Raw genomic sequence first — 19391 nt, 5'->3', positions numbered from 1 at the left:
GGTGCCGTTGCCGGGGAGACGGTGTAATTCTGTTTGCTTTATTTTTAGTTTATTTTTCTTGTCTCAAGGAACTTTGGTTCTTTGAGGCCGTTGCTTACCTTTGCTTCTAGTTTTGCTTTTGCACAGTTAGAAGACAGGTTTTTGAGAGGAAGGCTTGAGTACTCTCAGTTCTGCGAATATGGCTACAATATATGATAATCTTCAGCCAAAGGAAAACCATCTTCCAAAGGGGCACCAGTTACCTACCCCTACTACGGGTAACTTCGAATTTCGTTCCTCTTATATCGATTTAGTGGAGCGAAATCCGTTTGCTGGTCTACCAGATGAGGATCCCTTGAAGCATATGGAAATTTTCACAGACTACTGCTGTTCCATACCTATACCAGCTGGGGTGACTCAGGATGAAGTAAAGGGGTTGATGTTCTTATACTCCTTGAAGGATTCGGCGGGAGATTGGTACCGCTACCTTGATAGGGTAGCAGCTGGAGTCACGGATTGGACATCTCTAGCATTAGCCTTCTACAAGAAGTACTTCCCGCTTTCAAAGACTGATGCCTTGAGGAGTAAAATTACAAATTTCCAGCAAGAAGCTGATGAGGGCTTTTGTGAAGCATGGGGACGTTTCAAAGGTTTGATCCGAGCTATCCCTCACCATGGCTTCCAGCAGTGGTATCTTTGCAACTTATTCTACAATGCTTTATATGATGATTACAAGGTCATCCTGGACGCAGCTGCGATTGGTAGGTTCCAAAATAATACCGGTCAGAATAGAGGTTGGAACACTATTAAGGAGATGGCGGACCATAGAGCTGAGTCTGGGAGTTCACGTGGGAATTCACGGAAGCAAAGTGATGAAATGAGTACCGTTGTGACACTCATTACTTCTATTACTGCCCATCTCGAGAAGCTCGAGGCCTCTGAAGCTTCCAAGGAAAGAGTTGAAATTCCTGTCCATAATTCAGATGAGACCGTGGAGTTGAGAGAAATGGTCCAAACTCTTCTAGTTCAAGTGGCGAATATAGAAGCAGCCGGGATTGAGTCCTCAAAGAATTTTGTGAAGCAGTTGCAGAATATAGAGGCTAAGCAAGTTGCCAATTCTTCGAGTAAATGTGAAGGGCCAATTGAAACGATTAACGCCATTAATCTCAGAAGTGGCCTCTCTTATGAAGGTCCCGACAAGCCAAGAGGAGACTCGGAAAATGATGAAGAGGCTAGTTTAATTTCTGGTGCAAAAACGAGCTCAATCAAGCAAGATTTCCGTCGATCGACCAAGATTATCATCGATCGATCAAGCGTCGAGATAAAAAAGTTTCTGATCAGAAACTATTCACACCCAGCATAAGCAGTCGATCGACCAACATTGTCAGTCGATCGACTGAGATTCCTGACGAAGAGGGTTCTGTCCAGGAACTGTTCACGCCCAGCCAGTTTGGTCGATCGACAACTCCTATCAGTCGATCGACCGGGATCCCAGTGCAGGATGCAAATCCGTCAACTAGTTTGCATGATTCTTCACTCATTGATGATTTGACGGAAGTTTTAAACTTACGGAAGCCAAAGGTTGCTGATCCTACGGCCGGTGTTGCAGTCCCGTATCCGGAACGTTTGAAGAATACTAAGCTGGAGCGCAAGTTTGGTAAGTTTCTGGAGATGGTCCAGAATCTCGAGGTAACGGTTCCTTTCACTGATTTAATTACCCAGGTACCCTCTTACGCTAAATTTATGAAAGACATTTTAAATCGTAAGAGAAATTTTCGTGATGATGGTAATGTTGCTTTTGTGGAAGAATGTAATGCTCTTTCGCAAATTAATGTACCATCTAAATTAAAGGACCCGGGTAGTTTTTCAATTCCTTGCACTATAGGTAACCACGAAATTGGAAAGGCCCTTTGTGACTTAGGGGCCAGTGTCAGTGTCATGCCGTATTCTGTTTGCGAAAGGTTAAATATTGGTAGACTTAAGGTGACTGATATTACCGTTCAAATGGCAAATAGATCGACTCAGAGACCTATAGGAGTTCTAAAGGATGTACCCGTTCGAGTGGGTAAGTTTTTTATTCCTGTCGATTTCGTTGTTTTGGACATTGCAGAGGACAGTCAGATACCTATTATTTTAGGTAGACCGTTTTTACATACAGCTGGGGCTGTAATAGATGTCAAACGCGGAACCATCACCTTAGAGGTAGGGGATGACACCATTGAGTTCAGTCTTGCTCACAAGGCGACTGTTGACGATGATACGTGTTATTCCATTAATATTGTTGACAGGGCTGTTAGTTACAATTGGAGGGAATCCTTAGCCAAGGATCCCTTAGCTGATATAACTGGTTCAGATGAGTATGCAGGTACTACAGTGGAGAATACTGAGGAGCCAGATGCTTTGGTAGCCTCAATGTAGAGCTTTGAGCTCACAGAGGAAGAAGATGAGATGCTCTTGAGCCTAGCCAACGAGAACTTGGTAAATACTTGTTATACCATTGAAGCTGATTCTGTCTATGCTGTAGAGGTAAAAGTGCCAGAGCGTAAGCCACTTCCTCCTAATCTTAAGTATGTTTTTCTAGATGATACGGAGCAGTACCCAGCTATTGTTAGCTCTAAGCTTAATGATGACCAGCTGTCTGTTGTGATGTGTGTGCTTAATAAAAATAGGAAGGCTTTAGGTTACTCTTTGGATGACATTAAGGGCATCAGCCATGATGTTTGTATGCACAGGATAGAGCTGGCGGACGGCCAAAAGCCTTACAGACAGGGTCAACGCAAGTTGAACCCGAAGATGCAGGAAGTTCTTATGGCTGAGGTGATGAAACTACTCGATGCATGTATTATTTATACAGTTGGCAACTCCAAGTGGGTTAGCCCAGTTCAGGTAGTCCCGAAGAAAGGAGGGACTACCGTGGTTAAAAATGAGAAAAATGAATTAATACCAACTCGAGTAGTGACAGGGTGGCGGATGTGCATTGATTATAGACAGTTAAATGCCGCCACCAAGAAAGACCATTTCCCTCTCCCTTTTGTTGAACAAATGACTGAAAGACTGGCCTCTAACAAATTTTTCTGTTTTCTAGACGGATATTCAGGGTTCTTTCAGATCCCTATTCATCCAGATGATCAGAGAAAGACCACTTTTACCTGTCCACAACGTGTTTTTGCGTACCGTAGAATGCCTTTCGGATTGTGTAACGCCCCTGCTACCTTTCAGAGGTGCATGATGGGGATTTTTTCTGATTATATAGAGAACATTATGGAGGTATTCATGGATGATTTCTCAGTTTATGGTAGTGACTTTGATCGTTGTTTAGCTAACCTTGATAAAGTCATGCAGCGTTGTATTGATGTTAATCTTGTTTTAAACTGGGAAAAATGTCAGTTTATGGTCAATGAGGGAGTTGTGTTGGGGCATCTGATTTCTGATAAGGGTATACATGTTGACAAAGCAAAAGTGCAGGTGATTGAGCAATTGCCTCCTCCCGTGAATGTTAAAGGAGTGAGGAGTTTCCTTGGTCACGCCGGTTTCTATCGGCGTTTCATTAAGGACTTTTCAAAAATTGCTAAACCACTTACACAATTGCTCCTTAAGGATCTTTGTCTTTGAGTTTCTTGATGAGTGCCTTTTAGCTTTTAACGGGTTGAAGGAGGCTCTAGTTTACGCACCAATCATTCAAATTTGATTGGGATCTCCCATTTGAGATCATGTGTGATGCCAGTGATTATGCAATTGGCGCAGTCTTGGGACAGCGAAAGAATAAAGCTTTGAATGCCATATACTATGCGAGCCGAACTCTGGATGAGGCTAAAGTCAACTATTTTACCACTGAGAAAGAGTTTCTAGCTGTAGTTTTTGTCTTAGACAAATTTCGGTCTTATTTGTTAGGTTATAAGGTTCTTTGTTTATACGACCATGCAAAGATTGAAGACTCTCTTTCTTAAGAAAGATGCTGGCGAGGTCATTGAGGTGGATACTCCTTTTGCAGGAGTTTGATTTGGAGATCAAAGACAAGAAAGGGGCGAGAGAATGTGGTGGTGACCATTTATCTCTACCCGCAAAAATGACGAAAAGGGAGGATTCGTTGCCTATTAATGATTCCTTTCCGATGAGAGTCTACGGTAGCTATTACTACTTCGGGTCTTATCCACCTCCGTGGTTTGCTTGATTTTGCTAACTTTCTTTGTGAAAGGTAGGATACCACCCGAGCTTTCATGGCAGCAGAAGAAGCGGTTCGCTTATGATGCTAGACAATACTTTTGGAATGATCCTTATGTTTTCAAGGAATGCGCAGACGGTCTCATCCGGAGATGCGTGCCTCAATGGGAGGTGAAGGATATCCTAGAAGCTTGCCACTCTTATGCTTATGGTGGTCACCATGGTCCATCCCGGACTGTGGCTAAGGTACTCCAATCTGGTTTCTATTGGCCAACTTTGCATGCAGATTGTCGCAATTTTATTTCTGAGTGCGATGCTTGTCAAAGATCGGGGAATATTTCCAAGAGACATGAGATGCCACAGGTAGGCATTCTTGAGGTTGAGATTTTCGATGTCTGGGGCATTGATTATCAAGGACCCTTTCCGAGCAGTCAAGGTAATAAATATATCCTCATAGTTGTAGATTATGTGTCCAAATGGGTGGAAGCTATTGCTAGTCCCCATTGCGATGCAAAGGCCGTGATTAAACTGTTTAAAAAGATTATTTTCCCTCGTTTTGGTGTCCCTCGGGTTGTCATTAGCTATGGTTGAATGCATTTTAAAGAGAAACAACTTAGTGCTTTATTGACTAAATTCGGTGTCCAACATCGTAGAGGTTTGGGGTATCATCCCCAAACTAGTGGTCAGGTTGAGGTTTCTAACAGAGAATTGAAAGAAGTCTTAGCTATAGTTGTTTCTAAATCACGGAAAGATTGGAGTCTTAAGTTAGATGATGTCTTATGGGCTTATAGGACCGCGTTCAAAACGCCAATCGGGATGTCACCATACCGATTGATTTATCGTAAGGCATGTCATTTGCCTGTTGAGTTAGAGCGTAAGTCTTGGTGGGCTATATGTGATTTGAATTTAGATCCTAACCTCTCTCGTGAGAAATGCATGACATAACTGAATGAGCTGGAGGAATTTAGGCTGCTAGCCTATGACAATGCTAGGATCTACAAGGAGAAAACAAAGCGCTGACACGACAAGAGAATCATCAAGCGCGAGTTCCATATTGGCGATAAGGTACTTCTTTTTAACGCTCGTATCCGTTTATTTCCTGGTAAGCTGAAATCCAGGTGGACCGGCCCCTATACGGTCACAGCAGTCACAAAGTTCGGATCAGTTGAATTGGAAACCTCTGCTGGAGAAAGGTTCAAAGTTAATGGCTAATATGTGAAGCATTATCACGGATCAGATGAGTTTGTTGGGAAAGTCGAGGTACTGTACTTCGACCCGTTATTGGATGATGCAAATTGAGGTAAAAAGGTCGTGCGGGACCTCTTAAACTAGCGCTAACCGGGAGGCAACCCGGGTTGTAATTAATTGTAATTTAGGTATTTTATTTTGTTATTTTATTTAATTTGCATTTTGAGCTTTGTTTATTTCTTTTTAATTATCATTTCATGGTTTGAATAATGTGCGCCTTTGAGAATTTTTCCAGGAATTTGTTTTATGCAAAGCGCGCAAAGTGGTCTACTGAATATTCATGCGAAGTAGAACGGGAAATCGAAGTGGCAGTAATGAATTTTTGACGATTTTGGGTTTAATTCCCATCGTTTGCAGTCGATCGACTAAGTTCCTCAGTCGATCGACTGAGGAGAAACATGGCAGAGGATACTGTGTAAGGATATTGGTCGATCGACTGGGTCGTATAGTCGATCGACCACTACTCGAGACTCCAGAAGCTGCTGCAAGTGAAGACTGGTCGATCGACCGGGTAAGGTGGTCGATCGACCACAGCACGGGTTTAGAAGGCATTTTATTAAGGGAAGTTTCCTTCCTTTTCTCATTCATTCATTTATAAAATCAGAAATCAAAAGAAAACCCCTTCTCCTTCCCCTTTTCGCGTTTTTCCCTGCCAATCTCCTCTTGTTCTCGAATTTTCTTGTTTAATCTTCAAGTTATCGTCAAAGGTATGTCTCTAATCTTATATCCAACCTTTATTTTCGATTATTGCTGCATTTCTATGCCCTTATTTCGCGCAATGCTACCCTTTTGATCGAAAAATCAATTTGGGGAAAATCGATTTCAGGCCAATGTCTTTTGATTTTGATGCTTAATTTACCTTTGATATCCTATACCTTTGATTTTCGAGACTTATTAGTAATTGTAGGATGCTTAAATCAGTTTCCCCAAATTTTGGAAACTCTAATTTCGGTTCCAGTTTCTAAAATTTTGATCGGGTTTTATGAATTGTTATTGCTAAAGGTTGAGGGAAGCTTGTTACTAATTTGTTGTTTGCAGGAAACAACAATGTCAAAAGGAAAGGAGCACATGTTTGAAGGGCAGTCGAGCCAGGGCGCTGCCAAGCGGCCGCGCGGTCCGCCACTGATGATTGAGGACACCACGGATAGTCTACCTGACTATCCGCAGGTTATCTTTTCTAATTCTACTCAGCGTGCTAAGTTTGCTCTTTTTGCTGCGAGAATGAAAGTTACAGCTACCCGATTTCTTCACAAACCTACTTTGGAGAAATTAGGCTGTTATGAGTCGGTTGTGTCCCTGCTAAATGGGACGGGAATGATGGGTCTTGTGGACATGGCTGAGTTCACGTATTACATTTTGACCCTCGAGTTCTTTTCGTCTTATGCTTTTAACTCAGCTTCTTTTGAGGAAAATAAGACTAGTGCTTGCATCTCTTTTCGGCTATTCAATGTCAATTACACCTTGACATTAGCCGATTTTGCTGGATTTTTGGGTCTTTATTTCGAGGCCAGAACCTCGGATACCTCTGATGTTCACCGAGTCATGTGGTCTTGCATTAGTGACTTCTACGGGCCTAAAAGGACGGGCACTTCCGTCCACTTGCCCCCTCTTCGTTATTTTCTACGGCTAATGGGTAATACCATTTTCGGCCGTAAAGAGTCAAACAATGTGAATAACATCGAACTGTCTATCTTGGCGGGCTATCTGAACATTGAAAGTCGGTTAGCCCGTATCTATAACATCGCTTATTTGACTGCCGCTCACTTTCAGACTGTTAGTGAGGGCACCTTGACCACTATTGCTTGTGGCGGATTGGTGACACGTATTGCCAACCGTCTAGTTCTACTTTTCCCTCGAGAGGAGGCCCCCATTGACCCTGACCTACGTTTCATGGACCTTGCATACGCGAGGTCTGTGCATTGGGTCGATAGACGGAGTCGGTGGAAGATTGATTCTCTCATCTGCGACCCCATCCCTGTGCCTGGCCTCCCTCCTATCCTGCCCCTTACCACTGTTTAGGGGGCAGCTCGCCCGCCCTTGCCTAGCTACGAGCTCCCCATCAGGGCGGGTACTGCTACTACTAGCACTTCGAGGAGAGCTCGTGCTTCCTCTTCACAGGCACCCTCTTCCTCTACTCCTGCTCCCACCGGCTACCCGACCACTTTCCGTCCTCCTCCACCCACTGTTATCCCCCCGGTCATGGACCAAAAGGGGATGTCACATGTGTTGACTGACCTGTGCAGGAGCTTTGACCAGCACCGACTTGACACAGCCTTGGCCCTGTACCCAGTTTACGAGGAGTACGCCCGGGGAGGGATGCTTCCACAGGGTGCCTGGACTCACCCCTCCTTCTTTGTCCCTCCGGTGGGTGGGTACCCTCCGCCTGCCAGGAGACCTCCTCCTACTACTACTGCTGGTGCCTCCACTTCCAGGAGAGCCACTGCCGCTGCTGCTGAGGCGGACGAGGAGGATGACTCATGGTCCGGAGAATCTAGTGGTGAGGAGTATGACGGTGGCGATTAGAAGCTGGTGACCTCCCCGTTTTTGGCTGGTTTGGGGAGGTATTCTTTTGTGAGTTTCCGATCCTTCTTTATTAGTTTCCTTTTATTTTGTTTTGCTTTTATTCTTCCCTATTTTTGCTGGTGATTTGCTGCTGAGCACAATGAGGACATTGTGCGTTTTGGTTTGGGGAGGGTATTTGCATATGTCTTTTTGCATCTGCATTTGTTTTTTTTATTGCATTTCAGTCACATGTTTAGTGCATTTCTGTTTGCATTTGTTTTTCAGTTCAAAAAAAAAAAAAAATCCAAAAACAAAGAAAAAATTCATAAAAATAAAAAATATCACGTTTATTTTTGCATATAGTTGAGTCGGATTGGAGTTTATTAATGATGATTTTGCACTATTAGTCAAATATGCCATTCCTTGCCTTTTCATAGCTGCTTAGCAAGAATTAAAAGTGATTTCTCAAATTTTGTTATGAAATTCATTTCGGGTAATTAAACTTAACTCATTACTTTTGGCAAACTACTTATACTTTCTGAGATATAGAGCCTATAACTGGTGACATTCATGACCGGTTAATTTAGGATTGAGAGTAGTACTCCCTTCATTTCATGTTTTGCACGTGTATGAGTTTTGATTGCTTATTGCATATACGCATTGGTTTGTGGTCGGTATTGCATGTTTTGAGAACTATTGCATCTTCCCCTTTCTCATTTTACCCCATTAACTCCACTATAAGCCGTAACTGCCATTTGCCCTCAACTACATCTCATACTTAGCCTACCATTGTGCCGAGCTAGGAAGTAGTAGAGGAATTTGTCGAATTGTAGCAGATTTGGTTCGTTTTGTAATGATGGAGTGGGTATTGATGAGAAGCGAAGGAGTTGTGTCATCTTGAAAAAAGAATGAAAGAAAAGCTCAGAAAAATGAAAAAAAAAGAGGATGTTTACCTGGCAGAGATCACTGGATTGCACAGGGTGGTCGATCGACCGCCATCACTGGTCGATCGACCACCATCTCAGAAGTTGAGAAAAAAAAAGAATGAAAAGAAAGAAAGAAAAGAAAGAATAATAAGAAATTTGAAAAAAATAATAATTTGGTTGAATTGAGAATACGCCTCATGTTCTTATTCCGTGAATTGGAGGTGTTTGTTTTGGGATATTGTGTTGCTTAGTCTTTTAAAGGCATGGTTTTTATTTCGAGTTGGAGGAACGGGCTACGGTTTCTGATGGTTTGTTAGGTACTAGCTTGGCTCTTACCTTCACATTTCCATACTTGTTTTGCCCTTTCTTTCCCACTTTGCCTCACATATCCAAATCTTGCAATAGTTCGGCATGTATTAGTCCTTGACGGTGGTTATGCGTGTGTACGGTAGCTAGAATCATTATTCATACTAGTCAAGCATACATGTTTTGTCGGTCGCAGTCTAGGTGAGAGTCTATATTTTCTTCCCTCTCTTTTACATATATTCTAACCATTTGCTTTGCTGAGGGAAGAGTGACCCGGGAGAGTCCGAATTTATGAGTCTTGCAAGGTCGAACACCCGATTTAATTCGATGATATGCATAAATTTGTTCACTTGATTTGAGCTTTGCGGTAGTTGACTATGTGCATTAAACGGTTTGGCATTGACTTGTAGTTAGCTCTGAGATATACTTCTTTTCATTAGGCTTTTTATATGGGTCATAGTGCTTGCTTAGGGACAAGCAAGGTTTGGTTTGGGGAGATTTGATACGTGCATATTCTATACACTTTATTTGCAGTTTTGGCACGTATTTCCATGCATAATTGTTAGCTTAAGGCTATTATTTCTCCCGAAACGGTTTACTTTGCATTTTTCTATGATTTATTATAGGAATGAGTGGAAGTAGGCTAAATCAGGCCTAAATCGTCCTCCGGAGGCAACTTTTGGGAAGCTTTGAAGAAGGGAGCTCGGATTTAACCACCTCGGATGCGTGCATGGAGTAAAGAGCTGATTTGAAGAGAGAAAGAAGCCACTACACAGCTCAGTCCGGTCGATCGACCATGCTGCACAGTCGATCGACCAATGAAGTACAACATACGCTACTGTTCTGAAGTGACCAGTCGATCGACCATGCTGACCAGTCGATCGACCAGTCTGCGAGCTGATATTGATTTTTCGTTTTAGACTTTTAAAAGCCCAATTTGTAATTAACTTTTGGCATCTTTTATCAGTAGAACGCAACAATTATTAGGTTATGCTTTTCATTATTGAAGAACTCAGTTTTTTGATCTAGCTTTGGAAAGGGAAAACGACGAATTCGATTACTTTTGTTCATCATTTTATTTAGTAAGTTTTATGCAAATTCTTCCTTCTTTAATTTCTTGTTGTTCCAATTCTTTGTTACCGCTTTAATTTCAGCAATTTCAGTTGTGTCAAATTTATTCTTTGCTATCAATTTTGCAATTGTTATAGTTTCAATCATGCATAGCTAATTTCATTGATTAGGAACAAGGTGAGTCATGGCGAAAATTAGGATTGTTTTGTAGTATGAATTCTTCCGTATCATTCTTGTTGTCTTTTGATAAACCTTTTTACTAGATTGAAAGATTAGTAATTAAATTTATCATTAGATTGGAATTTCCTTTGAGCGAAAGCTTTGAGAAATTCTTGGGAATTAGAAGACCGTAAGGTAATTTTGAGCATTGATCGAAAGGGTTGCTCATACTTCCTGAGACCGTATTATAGGACCTCTACTACTTTACCGACTGATACGTGCCTAATGTATAGTCTTTTTGGCCTATTTCAGCACGTATTTCTATGCATTTCTATACTGTTTTTATAGTATTTTGCCCCGAATTGGCTACTTTGGTGTATTTGGTCCTTTTTGTAGGAATGATCGCGGAAGTAGCGGAACCATACTCCTTTTCGTCCTTTTTGCATGCATTTAGAGGAGATGGGATTGTCCCAGAGTAAGACATTGCACTTGGAAGTGTCGTTGCACGCATTACGAGGCGTTTGGGTGGAGACGTGAGCTGAATTGAAGATACAAGTGCTTGATCGAGCCGTTTGGTGGTCGATCGAGTGGTTCCTAGGTTCCCTGAGGCTCGATCGAGCTATTCCTTACTCGATCGAGTAAGCTGCACATGACCAAGTCCTCGATCGAGTAACCTGATGGTCGATCGAGGGACTTTTGCTGAGATGATGGTCGATCGAGTGGTCTAATCTACTCGATCGAGAGGTTTTCACAGGCGTGGGCTTTTACTTAGTCCGTGGATGTTTTATTTCGCAAAGTTTTCAGTTTTACTTTCTATTTAAACCTAAGTGAATTAGGTTAATAGACATCTTTTTTTATCTATTATTCACTTTTTTACTCTCTAAGTTTCCACAGTAGAACTTTTGCTACGTTACTCTTGCTCCTTCAATCACATTACTTTTATTTTTGGGATTATTTCACTCGGACTCGGTTGTTCTTTACGCCGGAATCGCTTAGATTGTAATCTCCTCTCTTCCCTTAATAATAATTAACCTTCTTGTTGCTTTTAATTCTTGTTTATGTTATCGTTCTTTCTTGCCCTAATTTCCGTTATTGAATTATATTATTATTTCATTATGTCATCTCTTTGGGAAATTGTTTGCATTAGTTTTATTAAGAATATGAGTAGCTAAATCCTTTCATGTTGGGATTAGGGGATCTGCGGTAGGAAAATGACGACGTAGCGAATGACACAGGACGAATTGATTAAGAGGCTCTGTCACTATAGCAATTTAACTGTAATTCCCGACCTAGTTGAGTGCACGCTTCTATGTCACCCATTAAATCGCTACAATTAATCCTGGATCGAAAGATTGGACTAAATAGGCTGCTATAAACAGATAGACTACCCTAATGAGGACGAAAGTTAAGTTAGTGGTATTTTAGGGTGGGAAGTGGACCGAAAGGACCTTCTAATATCCGTCTCGCATTAGTTAAATGCCGAGTCATTTCTTGCTAAGTTGTTGAACTACCGTAGTGAACCGAATTCATGACATGTCCCCCTCTTATTGATAGTTTTAATTCACTTTCACGCTTTCATCGCCCTCTGCTTTATTTCTTTTACCTTTCAACTCCGTAGTTTAGAAACCAAAATTCAATTCAACACCAATTGTTACCATAGGATTAGAAATAGATAGGCGTGTTGCATTACCTCCCTGTGGATTCGATACTCGATTGCCTCTGCTACATTTTTAGTTGAGACCGTTAGGTTTTATTTTTGACAGTCACGCGACGGACGTGTCAAATTTTGGCGCCGTTCTTGGGGAGGCAATTGTTCAGTTTACTAGTTGTTTTATTTTTAATTCTTCTTTTAGTTTAAGGAACATCGTTCCTTAGACTATTCTTATATCTTGTCTGTAGTTTCTTCTTATGCGCAGGTCGCAAGGTGGTCCACTACTACCTTTTGATCCCAAGATTGAGAGATCTCTCGCACGTAAAAAGGAGACTATTTCAAGAACAACGAGCGGAGAGGAAGAGCCTAGTACTCATGGTAGCTTTTACGAGAACGAGCTTTTCAAGACAATCCACCGTCTTCTCCGTTTCCAATTCATCGATTGAATCTATCACTTTCCCAGATTTTCCCGAAATGGCTGAGGAAGCAACCATTGCTAGTCACTCCGAGCCCACGGCTGACAATCTCTATAAAGGGTTCGAATTACCGGGAGATGCTAGGAAGTTCGAGCCAAAGCCTCCATACATCAATATGGTCGAGAAAAATCGTTCGGGAGCTGCAAATCGAAGATGCGGCTCGATATGGAGACCTTTATTGATTACTGCTGCTCCATACCCCCACCTACCGGCGTGACAGCTGATCAGATAAAAGAAACCATGTTCATCTTCTCACTCCGCGATGCTGCAAGGGAGTGGTACAGGGATTTAGACCGAGCTGCTCACGGCATAACAGATTGGAATTCGCTAGCATTGGCGTTTTATTAGAAGTACTTCTCTGCTTCGAGAACCATCGCCATTAGAGCTCAGATAACAAATTTCAAACAAGGGCCTGACGAGAACTTCCACGAGGCATGGCTTCGTTTTAAGAAACTAGTGCGGACCATACCACATCATGGTTTCGAAAAATGGAGTTTGTGCAACCATTTTTACAATGGTTTATATGATGATCGAGAGGGCTATCTTAGATGCGGCGACCAATGGTCGATTTGCTGACAACTTGGGGGCGACCAAGGGATGGAAAATCATAGATGATTTAGCCACTCATAGGGCTGAATATGGGAATTCAAGAGGAAACCAAAGGAGAGCCGCTGAATCCTCTTCGAGCCGCATTAGAAGCCCTTACCGCGAGGTTTGACAAGTATGAACTAGGGGAGCTCTCAAGGGAGGGATGTACCGGGTTAATGCTATGACGAGACGGTCCTTTCGTCCATACGAGGTGTGGGGTAGATGGATATGTCGCTGATTATTGTCCTAGTCCTTATGAGCAATGTGCTGCCTTCCAACATTACAGGCAAAACAACACTCATTACGAGCCGAATATCCACCCCAATTTGAGGTGGAGTAACCAGAACGTACTCAACCCCACCGCCCCTCCAAATCAGCCGCAATGACCTATATTCCTCCACACCAGAAGCAACAAGGCTATCAGAAGCCTCCATCTTTCAACCCTCCTAACCAAGGTGCTTCGTCATCTAGTGGGGTGAGTGAGATAGGTGAGTTAAAGTCCATGATGCAGTCCATTGCAAAGCAATTACAACAGAAGGACACGGCATTCAAGGCACTTGAGACTCAAGTTGCCCAACTGGCTGAAAATCAATCTTCAAGGAAGCCCGGTCATTTACCGACTCAAAATGACAAGAACCCAAATGAGACGGTACATCTGATAGAGTTGAGAAGCGGTCTTTCTTATGAGGGACCGGAAGTACAGAAATCAGACCCGAGGGAAGTCATGATGATGATGAACAGTGTTATGTTAAGAGAAAAGGACTCACGACAAATGAGTTACTCGATCGATCAAGTCCGATGCTCGATCGAGTGGAAATGGTGAAGAATCTGGTCGATCGAGTAGAGTTCCCGCTCGATCGAGTGAAGCGAAAGATGAGGTTGGTCGATCGAGTGGTAAGTTTACTCGATCGATGACACCAATGAAGAAACGCTCGATCGAGTGAGCACATTGCTCGATCGAGTGATATTGCTGACGGGAAGCTTATTCGAGAGCCTGCTAGTGCTCGTTTAAGCGAGGAAGTACCAGAAAGGCCTCGTTCGAGAGGTAAGAAGCGTCCAAAGGATACCGAACTTGCTCCGGAAGACACTTTGGAAGCGAGAAACAAGGGGCTCGAAATACCAATTACGGTTCCCTTCCCGAGGCGGCTGCAGAATACCAAAGTTAATCAACAGTTTGGCAAATTTGTTGAACTTTTGAAGAGTTTGGAAGTTTCCGTGCCGTTCACCGAATTGCTGACCAAGGTACCCTCTTATTTAAAATTTATGAAAGAAATTTTAGCACGTAAGAGGACTATTAATGATAATGAGACCGTAGCTTTGACGGAGGTGGGGTCAGCCCTATCTCAAAATAAGCTACCTCCTAAGCAATCGGACCGGGTAGTTTTTCGATCCCTTGTCACATCGGTATGCAATTGATTGATAATGCGCTATGCGATTTAGGCGCTAGCGTAAGTGTTTTACCTTTGTCTCTAGCTAAGAGACTTGGTGTGACAAAGCGAGTTGCACCAACATGACATCCCGGATGGCCGACCGTAGTTTATCACGGCCACTAGGTGTAGCGAGAAGACGTGCACTGTTCAGATCGGGAAGTTCTTTATTCCCGTTGATTTTGTCGTCTTAGATATCCCCGAAGATGTGTACACCCCTATCATTTTAGGGAGACCATTTTTGTCCACTGCCCGTGCAGTGATAGACGTCGGGGGGAAGACTTTGACCTTTCAGGTAGAGGACGAGGAGCTGACTTTTCATCAGTCCAAGTTCCGGAGGGCTCCCATGCAAGCTCAGCCTTGCAATGCCCTCTCTTCTGTTGACCCTATTATTGACACTCCAGATGAAAATTTGGAGAATATTGCTGTTATTGCTAACCCTCCGCCTCATACTGAGAGCAAAAAGGAGGAAAATTCGTCTGTTTTCCTTACTGCAGGTACGGATGAAGGCAAGAAAGGAGCTGTCAAGGGACATGGTGCAACCATTATCAATCAAACTGGAGCCAAGGATGCCAAAGAAGATGACAGAGGGGCGAGAACGAAGACAGTTCGAACCTACATAGATTGGAACTATGTTCCTCCTCCTCTTGCAAACAGTAATTCAAGCTCATGGAAATCAAAGAGGACGGTCAGCATCGCTGAAGTGACGTCCTCCAGTCAGAAGCCCACCAAGGGGCTACTTTGAAAGTGATGGGAATTAAACGGGGAAATGCCCCGTGTAACAAATTGTAATAGATATTTGTTTGAATTTCTTTTGAATTTCTTTATTACGTTTTTAATTAGGACAATTAGTTTAGACAATCCTTTAGCTTAGACTGAGACTATAGACTGTGTTTTCTGCGTATTTGGTATTTTGGGATGTGTTTGGATATGTTTTACGCAGGTTTGGGGAAGATTCACGCAATTCGAGGAAGAAGGGACGAACTTCAAAGAGTCTACACGAGGAAGTCCTCGATCGAGTACTTTTGTACTCGATCGAGTGGAAAAATGGGTCGATCGAGCCGTCGGTTACTCGATCGAGAAAATCCAAAGAGGAACAATCGATCGAGAGGGTTCTTACTCGATCGAGCAAAGGGGACAGCAAAAGTCCTCGATCGAGTGATTAAAACCACTCGATCGAGTGAAATGAACAGTGGACGGGAGTTTTCTTTCTTAAAACTCTTATTTTCCTAATTCTATTTCATTTCACTTCTAATTTCCGTCTAACTCCCCCTTAATGTGCGATTGATTTCTCCCCAAATCCCCAATTTTATTGCCCAAAATCTCCAAATCCACCACCTACAATCCCTTCATAGCTAATTAATCTTCAATAGCCCCTTTTTTTCCCCCTCTTTTGTGCTTGTTTTCGCGGTTTTTAAAGGGAATTAGGGTTCGCGGGTTTTTCAATCGAAAATCCGCCTTTGTTGCTTGTTATTTGAAGTTTAATTGCTTATATAGGATCATCATCATCAAGTAAGTGTTTCTTTCACACTCTTTGCATTTTCTCTTCAATTAATTCGATTTTCATGAGGTGATTTGAATTAGGGTTCGAAAATCCCATGTCTAGTCGATTTGTTTCGATTTATTTGTGTTTATTTACCCTTGATTAGCTTGTTGATGATCTTACCCCAATTCCCCACTGTTTCCACTTGTTTAATTCGAAATTCGCGCAAGATTTCGCGACTAGGGCTTCTCAGTCGAATTTTTCGATCGCTAGACGGTTTTATCTTTGCCATGCTCCGTTTAGCTTCAGTCCATGCTTCCTTGCTACTGTTGATAACTGTTTTTCCGTCCCATGTCGCCATTACATGCCATATATAATCGGAAATCTTGCCCTGCGAGTCGACCTTTTCGCCTGCTAGTAGACTATATGTTGCCATATGCCGTTCTTTGCTCATTTCAGTCTCTATCAGCGATCATCTCGTGTCTTTTATTCAAAGACTCGCATAATGAATTTCGAAGTTTTGAGGAATTGTTGGGTTTTACTTGCTTTGTAAGTCGATTTGTTTCGATCGATAGGGCCATTATTTTTGCTGTCACATGTTGGTTAACGGTTGTTTTAACCACGGTTAGCAGCATCTTCTCTTATCATGCCCTTTTACATTTGCAGGATGGATGCTAGTTCTTTGCCTTCTACTAGTACGTCCTCCGGCCCCGGTCCGTCATGAGCGAGTCGGTGGTCCCTGCTGTCACCACTACTTCGCCCCGGTTACCACCATAGTTCCATTCTTGTCTCCGCCTCTACCGGACCTTTGTCCATGCCGGAACGAGGATTCATCCCTCGTTTTCCGTCTCCCGGCATGGCACCACCGAGGCCACATCGCGAGCTAGCCGATTAGCCATCACCTCCACCCGGCGGCTACGGCTACGCTACGGCTACGGCTACAGCTACGGAGAGGGCGACCTCACACCTTTACAAAATGGATGCCCACGGTACATTATCGAGATGAGACGGGATATGGCTTTGGCTGTATTCCCGCTCTACGAGTTCCATATCCGAGCCCGGCGGCCGATTCCGGAGGGTGGCCACATCCCTCCTTCTACCGATACCCAGCGGACGGGTACCCTCCACTACCTTCTGACTCAGAGGAGGAGGCGGAGGAGACACCGGCAGCACGAGAGGTGCGGTTACGGGCTGAGCAGGCGGCACAGCGAGCTGCCAGAGAGGAGGCGAGTGACCCTCCGTTCGTACCCGGTCCGGAGGATCAGCCTGGAGATGACGACTGAGTCCCCCCCTTGTTTGTTGCTGGTTTGGGAGACCGTTTTGTTGAGTCGAGTGCCGGAGAGGGCGGCGGTGCCGACGACGAGTAAGACTCTTGGTTTACTCACTTCCTCAGAGAGGCCAGAGAGGAGACCGTTCTCTGGCTGGTTTGGGGAAGTTCGTGTTTTGTATGTTCTCTTACTCTTTTTATTTCGTCTCCTTTATTTTCCTTTTATTGGTTGTATACTCCCATCCCCCATTTTTCTGCTGGTGTATGCTGGAGGACAACGAGGGCGTTGTCCGTTTTGGTTTGGGGAGGGTATTGCATCCTTTTGAGTCTACATCTGCATTTGTTTTGCATTCACGTTTAATTTTTCAGTTTGCATTTGTTGTTTATTTTCATAAAAATCAAAAATCCAAAAAATTAGAAAATGTCAAAATTCAAAAAATTTCACGTTTATTTTTGCATTTAGGTTGAGTCGGAACGGTAGATTCCCGTGATGAAATTGCACTTTAACTTGTCAATTTGCTTGAGCCTTGCACCTTATTGATAGTTTTTAGCTTTGTCATACGCATAATCTACGAATTTCTGTTCAAATAATAGCCGATTTGTCTAGACTTGACCTATAAACTGGCAAACTACTTAAAAATTCTGAGTTTTAGAGCCATAACTGGTGACATTCATGACCAGTTCATTAGGAATTTTGAGAGTAGTACTCCTTGCATAGCATGTTTGTCTCATTTGCACATTTATGACATTCAATTTCTCGTCAAATGCACATATTCGGGTTTGTGGTTGGTGTCACATGCAGGGAGGGTCTTGCAAATTCCCCTTTCTTTACATCTTTCACCCATTTAGCTCCACATTGACCAAAACTTGCCTTTTTGACCCATTAGCCACATTCCAAACTAAGCCTGCCTAGTCAAGCTAGTTAGTCTGTCCTTTTGTGGTATGTTTTTCGTTGCGATTTGGTCCGTAATTCCCGTTTGGAGTTGGTGTTTGTATTAAGGAAGGAGAGAAAAAAAAAGTATTGAAAAAGAAAAAAAAAAACGTGAAAGAAAGAAAAGAAAAAAAAAAAAAATGAAAAAATGATGAGGATTCACGTATACAAAGGAACAAAAAGAAAAAAAAATTTGTGAAAAGTTGTACCCTCTTGTCAGAGTTGAGAAGATGTTTGAGGATGTACAATTGAAAAAGGTTGTTTGTTCAGTTAGTATCTTCAGACGGTGTTTAAAAAAGGGAACTTTGTGACCGTCTAACTCCTCCACTCTTATTCTATAATTTTTGAGAAGATTGTGCTTTGAGTCTAGTGAGTTTTGTGCCAAGTGAAGGGCACACATGTTTTAGTCTTTCATCGTTGAGATCCGGATGGTTTGTTGTGGTCTGTTAGGAACTAGCTTGACGCTTTTACCTCCACATTTCCATAACTTGTTTTGCCTTTTCTCACCTGAACCTCACTATTCCCATATTATTTGCAAATCCTCGGCTGTGACGGACATTATTGGTTGGAGTGTGTGCATTAGTACTTGAATTGTCTTTCATTTTTGTTGCATGCATGCTATGTAGGTCGCAGTTAGGTGAGTGACTGCCTTTTCTTCTCTCTTTTACATATAACATTTGCCCTTTGCTTCATGAGAGAAGAGTGACCACGTGAGAGTCCAGTTTTGTTGGTCTTGCAAGGTCGATAGGTCAGCTTTATTTTTGAACAGCTATAATTCGTTTGCGTATTGACTACTTAGCTTTAACTGTTGATCTTCGTTGCATTAAATTGGTTCAAGTAGACAAGTTAAGCTAGCTCCGAGTTATCATTTCCGTTCCATTAGTTTAGTTTTGAGTTTACTCGAGGGCGAGTAAAGGTTTGGTTTGGGGAGATTTGATACGTGCCTAATGTATAGTTTTCTTGGCCTATTTCAGCACGTATTTCTATGCATTTCTATACTGTTTTTATAGTATTTTGCCCCGAATTGGCTACTTTGGTGTATTTGGTCCTTTTTGTAGGAATGATCGCGGAAGTAGCGGAACCATACTCCTTTTCGTCCTTTTTGCATGCATTTAGAGGAGACGGGATTGTCCCAGAGTAAGACATTGCACTTGGAAGTGTCGTTGCACGCATTACGAGGCGTTTGGGTGGAGACGTGAGCTGAATTGAAGATACA

General features: G+C 42.7%; 1 non-coding gene across 1 annotated transcript; it reads right to left on the bottom strand.

The window, feature by feature from the left end:
* Nucleotides 1-551: 551 nt before the first annotated feature.
* Nucleotides 552-660, bottom strand: LOC141637052 (small nucleolar RNA R71). The gene has a single exon (XR_012541616.1). It is a non-coding gene; the product is annotated as a small nucleolar RNA R71 (small nucleolar RNA).
* Between the last annotated feature and the right edge of the window lie 18731 nt (nt 661-19391).

The sequence above is a fragment of the Silene latifolia genome, chromosome Y (assembly GCF_048544455.1).
Source record: "Silene latifolia isolate original U9 population chromosome Y, ASM4854445v1, whole genome shotgun sequence".
Lineage (NCBI taxonomy): Eukaryota > Viridiplantae > Streptophyta > Magnoliopsida > Caryophyllales > Caryophyllaceae > Silene > Silene latifolia.
The sequence above is the reverse complement of the archived record's forward strand: the minus strand, read 5'-3'. Positions and strand labels throughout refer to the sequence as shown.